The following is an 8382-nucleotide window of genomic DNA, read 5'->3' as shown; positions in this document are numbered from 1 at the left end:
TTTGCTGTTCAGATGTTTTATTGCTTCCAGAGTAATCTAGACTTTTCATTAAAGGTCAGAGGACAGGTGACTGTATCTTTTACTAGTCCACACGCTGCCCCTTAACTTACACCGTTGTTTATAAGAGTCATAAATCGGCAAACAACAAAGCATAGTGAAGACTTCCCGGTTGGATTTTACTTTATTACTTTAATGAGGCCTCATAGAATTTCCACAATGACAGTGTCTAGTATAGAATAGTCCCTGCTGCCAGCTTCCTGATTCTATTCTTGCCCCTATCTTCTCAATCCATTCTGTGCACTCAGTGCCCGGAAGGACCTGGCCTCTGCTTTTCTCTTTGCCCCTCTCCAACTTCCGCCTCTTCCCCTACCCCCTTGCACCTTCTACACACACTGGTCTTGGCTCTGACACACACACACACACACACACACACACACACACACACACACGGCTCTTGCCGTGTAGATCTTAACTGGCAACTTTTCATCTTTGACATCTCACCTCTTCAAAGAGGCTTTCCCTCACCCCTTCCTAAAGTAGCCCCCCACCCCTGGTTACTCTATAATGTCATCTAGTCATAGCACCTCATGTGAAGGTAACATTCTCTTCACTCCCATATACTTCACAGTGGCCTTGCAAAGCAGAGACTGACAAGTTTGTTCATTCCAAGTTGAACAAAGGAAAGACCAATTGTCCTTTGGTCATAGTACAACCAACCAGAATCTCTTTTCATCAGTGACAACCTCGAGCTCGGTGACAGCTCCTTGCTTCAGAAAGCCAGCCAATCGGCCACAGCCACAGTCCAGTAATCCTGCTTCTTTAGCTAAAGGTCAGCTCATCCCTGAACGTCCAGCTTCTAAAAGTGTGAATCTCTGAACTCACGCTTCCCAAAACACTATGTAAGGCCACAGATTCCTTTGTTCAAAGACTGCCTTACAATGCAGCGGTCCTTTGCTTAGCAAGCAATAGAATCAGCACTTCTGATTTGTTTCTTTCAGAAATGAATGGCTGCCTCTCCCCGGAAAAAGGCCCTATGGTATCTCTGATCTATCCCATCGCCGCTCTTCTGCTGACGTCTACTTTTTCCTTTGCTCACTTCGCTTTTTGTTGTCCTTGTTACTAACAGGAATGCTCCTACCTCAGGCCCCTTGCACTTGCTGTTCCATCTGCCTGGTACATTCTCTTCCCTCAGATATCCATATAGCTCAATCTCTCGGTTCCTTCCATTTCTCACTCAATGTGGCCGACCTTGGTCACTTATCTAAAAGTTGTGACTCCAGCTCCTGATCCCCACTCTCTCTTCACTGCTTTAATTTTCAAAGGCAGTTACCACCTTCTAACAAACTATAGAGTTTCCTTATTTATTTTGTTTGTGGTTTCCTGTCTGTATCTTCCCATTGGAATGTAAGCTCTATGAGGACAAGGATTTTTGCTTGTTTTGTTCACCAATGCATCCTGCGTACACAGTAGGTACTCAATAACTATGTGTTGAATGAATAGATTAATATTTCACCTTGTTAGGATATGAACTCTCTGAGTGCAAAGACTTTGGGTTCACCACTGTACAGCCGGTGCCCAGAACAGTGCCTAGCACATGACATTGCTCTATAGGTATGTGTGGCATTGAATGCACGAGCAGGCATTGGATCAGCTATGTTTTCACTGATAATATAAATGACCCTGAAATTACTAAAGCCTTATATGTCATCTCTCTCCAGAGAAGCAGAGTTAATAAACACATTTAAAATTCTTCAGGTTATTATGAAGTGTTAATCAAAATATCCAAAACATATTCATCCCTATTTCCCCATGGATTAGTGAGTTATTAATTAATTTATTAGCTAGTTAATTAATGAACCCACTAATCCATGAGGATACAGTGAAAATATCTTTGATCTACCTGAAAAAGCCACAGGACCACTTCCTTCTCGGGCTGCTCAGGCTGTAGACTGGAGGAAAACCTATCTGTAATAGGAAAGGCCAGAAAACATACTTTTCTCATTTCATTTGCTTTTTGCTTAAACTGTTGGGTCTCCTCTGAACTGATGCCACTGTCTGCAATATCTCTTTAAGCTACTTAACATAATAACATGGCCAGATTATTCTTCCTGAAACCCAGTTCCTGTCATGTGGTTACCTTTTACAAATCACGAAAATAGCTCCCGTTGATTGCGTGCTTGCAGTGTAGCAGGTACTCCGCTGAGTTCTACATGTGCGTTTTCTCATTTCAACCACGCAATGACCTCATGTTATTTTTATCCCAATTTAAAAGTCTGAAAGCAGGCTAACAGTTTTAGAAACCCAGAAATCACACAGCTAGACGTTGGGGGAACCACGTCTCAAATCTATGACTCTGTTTTAGTCTTGCCCCACTGCAGGTTCAGTCTGGCCCCAATCTGTCTGATAAAATTCCTACCCATTCACAAGATCTGAACAGGCATTTCTCTAAGAAGATGTACAGATGACCAAGGAGCACATGAAAAGATGCTCGGCATCAGTAACCCTAAGGGAAATCCAAATGAAAACCACAATATGACACTACTTCCTATTCACTAGTTTGACTAGAACAAAAGAGGTGAAAAATGACAAGTATTGTTGAGGATGTGGAGAAATCAGAACGCACATAGAGCACTGGTGGGAATGTAGTATGGTACAGAAATTGTGGAGAACGTTCTGGCAGTTTCTCAAACAGTTAAACATAGAGCTACTATTTCTCCCAACAATTCCCATTCCTAGGTCTACACCCACGAAAAATAAAAAAATATATATATCCACACAAAGACTCATACGTGAAGGTTCCAAGCAGTATTATTCATATAACCAAAAAATGGAAATAACTCAAATGTCCACCCACTGATGAATGCATAAACAAATGGGGCATCCCCATACAGCAAAACCTTATTCAACCATACAAAGGGAGGAAGTTCCGATACATGCTACAACATGGATAAACCTCAGAAACATTAAAAAGGGGAAAGAAGCCAGACACAAGACCAGAGGATATGATTTCATTTTATTTTATTTTATTTTATTTTTATTACAAATTTTTTATGTTTTTTTAAATTTTATTTTGAGAGACAGAGAGTGAGTGGGGGAGGGGCAGAGAGAGAGGGAGACACAGAATCTGAAACAGGCTCCAGGCTCTGAGCTGTCAGCATAGAGCCTGTCACGGGGCTCGAACCCACAGGCTGTGAGGTCATGACCTGAGCTGAAGTCGGACCCTTAACCGACTGAGCCACCCAGGTGCCCCGATATGATTTCATTTTATATTAAATGCCTAGAAGAGGAGAATCCACTGAGACAGAAAGTTAACTAGTGGTTTCTTAGGGCTGGAAGAGGGTTGAGAGAGTAAGGAGTGGTAGCTATAAGGCACAGGGGTTTCATTCTGAGGTGATGAAAAGGTTCTAAAGTTGATTGTGGTGATGTTTGCACTGATATGTCAATGCACTAAAAAACGTTGAATTGTGGGGCGCCTGGGTGGCTCAGTCGGTTAAGTGTCTGACGTCGGCTCAGGTCATGACGTTCATGGGTTCAGGCCCCGTGTCGGGCTCTGTGCTGACAGCTCAGAGCCTGGAGCCTGCTTCAGATTCTGTGTCCCCCCTCTCTCTCTGACCCTCCCCTGCTCATGCTGTCTCTTTCTCTCTCAGAAATAAATAAAAACTTTTAAAAACAAAACCCATTGAATTGTACAAGTTGAATGGGTGAATAGTATCGTATGTAAAATGATATCTCAATAAAATTGTTACCAAAAAACATCCTACCCACGGTTCATATCTTTATGTGAGAAGCGCATGCAAAATTGTAAGAGAACCACTAAATCTCCAATAGAAAAATAAGTACGGGACATAAGATAGAAAAATCATAGGAGGAAAAATATGAATGGCTAGTAAACGTGGCAGGGAAGGAAGGTTTACCCTCAAATGCAAATCAGGACAAAGAGAGATTTTTCAAGTAAGCAAAGAATTTTACAACAAAGATGATGATGAAAGATATGGTGAGCTGGGTGTTCCCACACACTGACGACTAGAAGCTTTCTAGAAAGCAGTTATTAGTCAGTGTGCGTTGGCAGGCTTTATGATGTTCTTATCCTTCTCGTCAATAAGTATATTATAAGGAAATCATTTGTAATGCAGGTAATAAGATATTCAGAAGAGCATTGTTAGCAGTAGAAAAAATTGGGGTAAATTATACGGCAGGCAAACTAAAAAATGGCCTCCAATGACCCCACCTCCTGGTATTCACACTTTAGTGTAATCCTCTCCCCTATGGCGTGGGCTGGACTTATCCACTCACTTCTAATGAATAGAATACAGCAGGCACAATTAGATTATAAAAAGACTCTAATTCTGTCTTGAGTACCCTTTCTCACTTTCTCTTTAGATAGATGAAAGATAGATGATAGACTATCAGTGAGTTGAGTGTCTGACTTCTGCTCAGGTCACGATCTCACGGTTCATGGGTGTGAGCCCCACGTAGGGATCTGTGCTGTCAGCTCAGAGCCTGGAGCCTGCTTCAGATTCTGTGTCTCCCATCCAAGTACTAACCAGGCCCGACTCTGCTCAGCTTCCGAGATCAATGAGATCGGGCATGTTCGGGGTGGTATGGCCGTAGACCCCGCTCTCTGCCTCTCCCCTGATTGCGCTCTCTCTCTCTCTCTCAAAAATAAATAAAACATTTAAAAAATTAGATAGATGATAGATAAGTAGATATTTGTAGATATCTATCTATCTATCTATCTATCTATCTATCTATCTATCTATCTATCTATCCACCAGATATATCTATAGAAAATGGGAGAAAGGAACTTACGTCTCCAACCAGCAGCCAGCAAGGAACTGAAATTTGCCAATAGCCAAGCAAGCTTGGAAGTGGGTCTTCCCCCATTTGAACCTTGAAATGACTACAGGCCACCCAATATCTTCGTTGTATCCTTGAGAAGCCCTGAGCCACAGCCACTCCCAGATTCTTGCCCCACGGAAACTGTGAGGTAATAAACACTGGTTGTTTTAAGCCATCGAGTTTTGGGGTAATTTGTTACACAGAAATAGATACAACCTATTTGTCCAACAATTTGAAAATTGTTAAAGGATGTCATGAAATAGAATATTAGATTACTATTTAAAATTTTGCAGAGCACCTAAGTGACTCCAGTTGGTTGAACATCCGACTCTTGGTTTTGGCTCAGGTCATGATCTCAGGGCTTGTGGGTTCAAGCCCTGTGTCAGGCTCTGGGCTGCCACTACAAAGTCTGCTAGGGATTCTCTCTCCCTCTCTCTCTGCCCTTTTTCTTCTCTCCCTCTCTCTGTCTCTCAAAAACAAATAAACATTTATAAGAAAATATTTTGAAGAACTTTTAATAACATGGGAAGATGTTCAGAATAGACTGTTGAGAAAAAAAGCAAATTATCAGAAGATATATAAAAGAAACCCAGTTTTGTAAATCTGTATATAAACACAAGAGAAAACCCGCAAGCAAAAATGTTGAAAGCAAACAACTTTCTCTGAAAAACAGAATCAGTGCCCAATGCATGCTTATTGACTTCAGTTAGGAAATCACTCACTCTGCCCGTCTTTTCTGAGTGTCTGCAATGTGCCGGCCAGTCCTGGGGGGACAGCGGGGAACAAGCCCAAGCCCCTGATCCGGTGAAACTTATTTCTTTTTTTTTTTTTAATGTTTTATTTATTTCTAGGAGAGAGAGAGAGAGAGACAGCGTGAGCAGGGGAGGGTCAGAGAGAGGGAGTCACAGACTGAAACAGGCTCCAGGCTCTGAGCTGGCAGTCAGCACAGAGCCCGACACGGGGCTCGAACCCACGAACTGCGAGATCATGACCTAAGCGAAAGTCGGACGCTTAACCGACTAAGCCACCCAGGTGCCCCTGGTGAAACTTACTTCTTGATGAGATCTCCTGGTGGTTTCTTTTATGGTGGCTGGAGCTAGAGAAGTGGAGAGTAGTGGATAGACTGGCAATACATTTTACAAAATTTTTTTAAAGTTTATTTATTTATTTTGAGAGAGACAGACAGAAAGAGAAAAAGCAGCGAAGGGGCAGGGTGAGAGGAAGGGAGATGATCCCAAGCCAGCTCCCCACCCAGCACAGAGCCCAAAGTGGGGCTTCGGGCTCACAGTGGTGAGATCGTGACCTGACTGGCAATACATGTTAGAGGCAGATCATTTTTGTGTGAACAAGGGATAGTGAAGAAATAGGGCTTACTCTTGAGGGACTGGCCTGGCTAACTTGAATGGAGGATTCTAGAGCTAGACTCCTTAGTATGAAATCCTGATGCAGTCAACTACCGGTGAGTGACCTCGTATAAGTGGGCTACGTAACCTCTGCATGCCTCTGTCTCCTTATCTGCAAAGTGATGCCTTTCCTCATCCATTTTGGAGATAACAACCTCACTCGGAGTTGTGGGGAGGCGTGAGTTAGTATAAAGCGCTGGGAAGAGAACCTGGCACGTTGAAAAATGGCCAAAATTGTCAGCCACTGTTATCATTGCTCTAATTATTGAGATGGGGACAACTGAAAAAAAGAATCAGAACTAAGAAAGACTGAGTACTGAAAGCGTGTAACCGCTATTAATATGTCTTTATTACAGTGGCATCCTGCCATCTTTAAAGATTATCCAGTTTACCCAGTTACGGGAGTAATTTATATGCTCTGTCATCATTAATGCCATCATCGCTGTGGATTAGAGGTGCCTGGGGAAGGAATTAAAGGTAGTAAATTTTAATAGGGAGTCTAGGGAATGGTCCTATGGGGGGGGTGGTGAGCCCTGCAGAAGGAACTGAGGCAGGCCCCTGGAGGAGAGGAAACAGAGAACCCAGACCTCCCTCCCACCTCCGGATCCAGGATGGCTCTGTAGTGGCTCTAAGCACTACAACGATTATGACGCCAAGCCCCCCGAAAGAAGTCAAAACAGAAAGGATTCTTCAGTGCAAAATACATGGTTGAAAGTTCTGAAAAGTTCCAGCTTTCTCCAAAATGGGCACCTCAATATGGCTTGCAGTATCAAATTCTTCCTCTCAAATATTTTCCCCTCATTTTTCTAATTCTCTCTCTCTCTCTTTTTAATATTCTTTTAATATGCTTGGTACCCAAGCATATTTTTGGTTTGGATGACAGGTAATTCCCCCTGGAAAGTTTCGGCCACTCGACAAGCACCTGGACAAAGTTACCTGGCCAGCTCTTTGGTGAGCTATGATCACCTGTCTCTAGGATTCTTAGGTGTCCCTTGGCTCAGAGTCGGAGACCATTGCACGACCTCACCTTTGACTTGACACTGATTGAGTCCAATGAGAACCCAATCCGATCAAAGATACAAAATCACAAGCACAGACTGAAGTCACATGACCGAGTTTTCCGAGCCTAGAATGATAGTTTTTTTTTTTTTAAGGCATTTATGACCTCACTCTGAGAAGTCNATTGTCCTTCTGAAACAGCATTTTCCTGCCTGGAAAGGCCCCTTCCATCTTTGTTTGCTTACAGTCAATGTCACGGATTCATGTGCTGAATGGCTAAGAAGTTCTTGAGATCTTCGAGCTCAAAGGTTATAAGTGCCCACCCAACCAGTGTGCGCTTGGGAGGCAGCACACGTATTTTTATTTGACCCGTACAAGGTCTGGGGTGGGGAGGGAGGGATTTAAGTTGTTTGGGGGTGATGGCTTCTTTCATTTGCCCCAGGCCCCTGCCCTTTGCTTCCCCCAGGCTATTCCTTGAGTTTAAGTGAACTGCCTGACCTCTGAAGACAGATCTCTGACTTTGGGCCACTGATGCTGGTTTTGACCTCCAACTACCGCACGTAAAAAACCTGTCCTTACCCAGGACTGCAAACCTGACACCAAGGACAATGGGGGTCGGTCTCTGTGATCACAGCTGGGAGAAGCTGGCCTGCGGGCTGCACAGCTGTCGCCTGCCTGGCCACCAGCCCCATGGAGAAAGCCAACACACGAAGAGAGAGGCAGAGAGGAGAAAGAGAGGAGAGCCTCTGACAGTTCTGGTTTCTGGTTCTCCATGGCGTCTAAGCCAGTCCTTGCTGGGTATTCGTCCCTTGAAAATAAGCCCTGAGTAATACGTCCCATGTCTAGTGTGGTCCCAGGAATCATAACCACAAAGGGGAAGTTAATTCTGTCCATTGTGACCTACTTGTCATCTCCTTTCGTCTGAATTAGTATATGTACTCATCTCTCCACCGTCGTTGCGGGTGATGTGCACTGCAAAAGAAATCTTTACAGAGCTTAAAATGAGGGAAACAAGGCGGGCTAGTATCAAAGAGACCGCCAAGAGGTCTCTAGGATCCAGCAGTACCCAGAGAGTGAGAGACGCATTCAAAAGGGTCAAGAAAGGGAGACACTGAATTCTACTTTCATTTTAAACATGTAA

Source organism: Crocuta crocuta, unplaced genomic scaffold (genome assembly GCF_008692635.1).
Source record: "Crocuta crocuta isolate KB4526 unplaced genomic scaffold, BGI_CrCroc_1.0 scaffold705, whole genome shotgun sequence".
NCBI lineage: Eukaryota > Metazoa > Chordata > Mammalia > Carnivora > Hyaenidae > Crocuta > Crocuta crocuta.
The sequence above is the reverse complement of the archived record's forward strand: the minus strand, read 5'-3'. Positions refer to the sequence as shown.